Raw genomic sequence first — 5,527 nt, 5'->3', positions numbered from 1 at the left:
CTTGCCACCATCACCAAATCAAAAACAAACAAGAATGAAGAATAAGCAATGGTCATTAATATCCATCAACATTAATGGTCTTAACTATAAAAAGACACAGATTAGCAGAATGGATAAGAAGACAGAATCCTTCCTTCTGCTGCATACAAGAATCTCACCTCAAACTCAAAGACAGACAGTACCTAAGAATTAAAGGTTGGGGAAAGATCTTCCAATCAAATGGACCTAAGAAACAAGCAGGGGTAGCAATCCTAATATCCAATAAATTGGACTTTAAACTAAAATCAGTCAAAAGAGATGAAGAAGGTCACTTCCTACTCATCACAGGAGAAATCCATCAGGATGAAGTCTCAATTCTGAACATTTATGCCCCAATACAAAGGCATCCATGTTTGTAAAAGAAACATTACTAAAACTCAAATCACACCTAAAACCCACTTATAGTGGGAGATTTCAACACCCCACTCTCACCACTGGACAGGAACACCAGACAGAAAATTAACAAAGAAACAAAACAACTAATAGAAGTTATGGCGCAATTGGACTTAACAGATATCTATAGAACATTCCACCCAAATACAAAAGAATTTACCTTCTTCTCAGCACCACATGGAACCTTCTCTAAAATCGACAACATACTTGGCAACATAGCAAACCTCAACAAGTACAAAAAATTGAAATAACACCCTGTGTCTCATCAGACCACCATGCTTTAAAATTAGAATTCAACAACAAGAAGAACTACAGAAAACCTACAAATTCATGGAAATTAAGTAACACCCAATTGCACAATTCATGGTTCCAGGAAGAAATAAAAAAAGAAATGAAAGATTTCCTAGAATTCAATGAGAATGTGGACACAACATATCCAAACCTATGGGATACTCTGAAAGCAGTGATAAGAGGAAAGTTCATAGCGCTAAATGCCCACATGAAGAAACAGGAGAATAATCACACTAGAGAATTAACAGCACAATTGAAAGCTTTAGAAAACAAAGAAGCCAATACACCCCGGAGGAGCAGACACCAAGAAATAATCAAATTAAGGGCTGAAATCAATAAAATGGAAACTAGGAGAACAATACAAAAAATCAACGAGATAGACAAACCTTTATCCAAGCTTACCAAACAACAAAGAGTGAACATGCAAATTAATAAAATCAGGAATGAAAAGGGGGTCATAACAACAGACACAGAGGATATACAGAGAGTCATCAGGTCATACTTTGAAAACCTATATTCCTCAAAATTTGAAAATCTAAAGGAAATGGACAATTTTCTGGACAGATTTCACTTTCCAAAATTAAATCAAGAACAGATAAGCAACTTAAATAGACCTATAACCTCTAATGAAATTGAAGCAGTCATTAGAAGTCTCCTAACCAAAAAAATCCCAAGGCCAGACGGCTTCAGTGCAGAATTCTACCGGAAATTCAAAGTACAGCTAACACCAATTCTCCTTAAAGTATTCCACACAATAGAAGCAGAAGGGTCATTACAAAACTCTTTTTATAATGCCACAATAACCTTGATACCCAAGCCACACAAAGACACAACTAAGAAAGAGAACTACAGACCAATATCCCTCATGAACACTGATACAAAAATTCTCAATAAAATATTGGCAAATCGAATCCAAGAACACATCAGAGAAATCATCCATCCCGATCAAGTAGGTTTCATCCCAGGGATGCAAGGATGGTTCAACATATGAAAATAGATCAATGTAATCCACCATATAAACAGACTGTGGAAAAAAATCACATGATCATCTCACTAGATGCCAAAAAAACCTTTGACAAAATCCAACATCCCCTTCATGATAAAGGTCCTGGAGAAATCAGGGATAATAGGAACATACCTCACCATAATAAAAGCAATATACAGCAAGCCAACAGCCAACATCAAATTAAATGAAGAGAAACTCAATGCAATTCCTCTAAAACCAGGTACAAGAAAAGGCTGTCCACTCTCTCCATACCTCTTCAATATTGTTCTTTAAATTCTAGCTAGAGCAATAAGACAACAAAAGGAGAACAAGGGAATACAAATCAGAAAAGAAGAAGTCAAACTCTCACTATTTGCAGATGATAGGATAGTCTACATAAGTAACCTGAAAAACTCAACCAGGGAACTCCTACAGCTGATAAACACCTTTAGCAAGATGTCAGGATACAAGATTAACTCAAAAAAAATCTACTATGGACGGATGACACATTGGTGGAGAAAGAAATCAGAGAAGCATCACCCTTTACAATTGCATAAACAACATAAAATACCTTGGAGTAACACTAACCAAAAAAGTGAAAGACCTATACTGTAAGAATTTTGAGTCTCTAAAGAAAGAAATTAAACAAGATACCCGAAAATGGAAAGATCTCCCATGCTCTTGGATAGGCAGGATCAACATAGTAAAAATGGCAATCTTGCCAAAAGCAATCTACAGATTCAATGCAATCCCCATCAAAATCCCAACACATTTCTTCACTGACCTTGAAAGAATAATTTCTCAACTTTATATGGAGAAACAAAAGACCCAGGATAGCCAAAACAACCCTGTACAATAGAGGAACTTCTGGAGGCATCACCATCCCTAACTTTAAGCTCTATTACAGAGTATAGTCCTGAAAACAGCTTGGTATTGACACAAAAATAGACAGGTAGACCAATGGAATAGAGATGAAAACCCTGAAATTAACCCACACACCTACGAACACCTGATTTTCGACAGACAATCCAAATATATACGCTGGAACAAAGAGAACATCTTCAACAAATGGTGCTGGTATAACTGGATGCAAACATGTAGAAGACTACAGATAGATCCAAGTCCTGCACAAAACTTAAGTCAAAATGGATCAAAGACCTCAACATAAACCCAGCCACACTGAACCTACTAGAAAATAAAGTGGGAAATACCCTTGAATTAATTGGTACAGTACACAGCTTCCTGAACATAACACCAGCAGCACAGACACTGAGATCAACAATTAATAAATGGGACCTCCTGAAACTGAGAAGCTTCTGTAAGGCAAAGGACATAGTCAGCAAGACAAAACGACAGCCCACAGACTGGGAAAAGATATTCACCAACCCCACATCTGACAGAGGGCTGATCTCCAAAATATACAAAGAACTCAAGAAGCTATTCTCGAAAACACCAAGCAATCCAATTAAAAATGGGGTACAGAACTAAATAGACAATTCTCAATAGAGGAATCTATAACGGCTGAAAGACACATAAGAAAGCGTTCAACATCCGTAGCCATCAGGGAAATGCAAATCAAAACAACTCTGTGATACCATCTTACTCCTGTCAGAATGGCTAAAATAAAAAATTCCAATGAAAGTTTATGCTGGAGAGGATGCAGAGAAAGAGGAACACTCCTCCACTGCTGGTGGGAGTGCCAATTTGTACAGCCACTTTGGAAATCAGTATGGCGACTCCTCAAGAAAATGGGAATTGCCGGGCGTTGGTGGCGCATACCTTTAATCCCAGCACTGGGGAGGCAGAGGCAGGCGGATCTCTGTGAGTTTGAGGCCAGCCTGGTCTCCAGAGCGAGTGCCTGGATAGGCTCCAAAGCTACACAGAGAAACCCTGTCTCGAAAAAACCAAAAAAAAAAAAGAAAGAAAGAAAGAAAAGAAAGAAAATGGGAATCAGTCTACCACAAGATCCAGCAATTCCACTCCTAGGCATATACCCAAAAGAAGCACATTCATACAACAAGGACATATGTTCAACAATGTTCATAGCAGCATTATTTGTAATAGCCAGAACCTGGAAGCAACCTAGATGCCCCTCAACTGAAGAATGGATACAGAAAATGTGGTATATTTACACAATGACATACTCAGCAGAAAAAAACAATGGAATCTTGAAACTTGCAGGAAAATGGATGGAACTCGGAGAAACCATTCTGAGCGAAGTAACCCAGTCACAAAAAGACAAACATGATATGCACTCACTCATATGTGGACCTACTTTATGATACATAGTAGTGAGTGTGCTTTATCAGAGCTGTTTTTAATGATGTTGCTCAGAATATTTTCCTTCCAGATGATGATTGAGAAGCTAGTTTTAAAAAAAAAAATGTTGCCAGGTACCACAAGAGTAACAGAACTGTGCTGTTTTTCTGGGATTTTGTTTTTTACTTTTTTTTTAAATGGAGAGTGCTGGATGTCTCTACAATTTTGTTCAAATGACTGCAGAACCTGGAAAAGCTGTTGCTGCTATTGATGCATAACATACTGCCATTATTGGTCTTTTTATATATATAATATATATATATATATATATATATATAATTTGAATTTTTGGAAACTTTAGCTGTGCTGTCAACTTTGGAAAAAAGTATCCCAGTTTACCGTGTTGAGTTGGCATTGTACAAAAATTAACAGCCATATTTGTCTAGAAATGTTGAGTTTAAGTTTTTTCCATTTGTACAGGTATTACACACTGTATTAAATATGTAAGGTCTTAAAAAAAAGAAGGGATTTTGAGAGCCCATTCCTTGTGAAGGGATGCTGTCTTGACCTGGACACATGGGGAAGGGCCTAGGCCTGGCCCAGGATGATGTGGTAGACTTTGGGGAGCCCCTTTTGAGTGCTTTACCCTGCCTGGGGAGTAGAGGGCAGATGGCTAGGGGCAGGTGGCATGTTGGGGGGAGGGGAGGAGAGGGAGAAGGGATTGACATCTGAAGCAAGCTTGTTCGTAATTTGAACTAATAAAATAAAATAAAAATTAAAAAATGTGTGTTAATTTATGTAATATATCCGTCACTTGTTCAACTTTTCTTAAAGCATTATTCTCAAATCCTATAAAAGTTCAGTTTATCTTTCTGGGATAGAGGTACATGCCTTTCATCCCAGCCCTCAGGAGGCAAAGGCAAGAGGATCTCTTTAAGTTTGGGGTCATCCTGGTCTACATAGTGAAACCTATATCAAAAAGATAAAGCCAGTTTATCTTGATAGCAAAGGAGTTAAATGACGTTTTATCTTAGAAATAAAAATGGTTTCCCTAAATTTTATATATAGCCTGCAAGTTTGTTAATCTAAATAGTATCTTGACAGTTTTAGTTCATTTACTACTAAAGATCAATTGAAATTTATTGTCTCAGTCACAATGGAAAAACTACTCTGGTGGCTGTTGTGGGGACTAGAGAAGCAAAGTGGTAGCAATCTGTACACCAGTGCAATCCTTCCTCAACATAGTTAGACGTCACACCTCCAAGTTGTTCTCACACATTCTTTTTGATCTTCTTTTCCCTAGATGGAGCACTTACAATTCTTTTGATCATTGTTCATATGTACCTGGTTTTTAGATACTCTTATTTTATTTTTATAAAATTGTATTTTATTTATTACTGGCATGTGTGTGTTTGTGGGGGGCTCACGGGTACTATGGCATGTGTGGGGGGGTCAACATACAACTTCTGGGAATGGCTGCTGCCTTTCATCATGGATCTGGGTATTGGACTTAGGTCATCAAGCTTACATAGCCATCACATTTACCAGCTGAACCTCCTT

Source organism: Cricetulus griseus, chromosome X (assembly GCF_003668045.3).
Source record: "Cricetulus griseus strain 17A/GY chromosome X, alternate assembly CriGri-PICRH-1.0, whole genome shotgun sequence".
Taxonomy (NCBI): Eukaryota; Metazoa; Chordata; class Mammalia; order Rodentia; family Cricetidae; genus Cricetulus; species Cricetulus griseus.
This window is presented reverse-complemented; position numbering follows the sequence as displayed.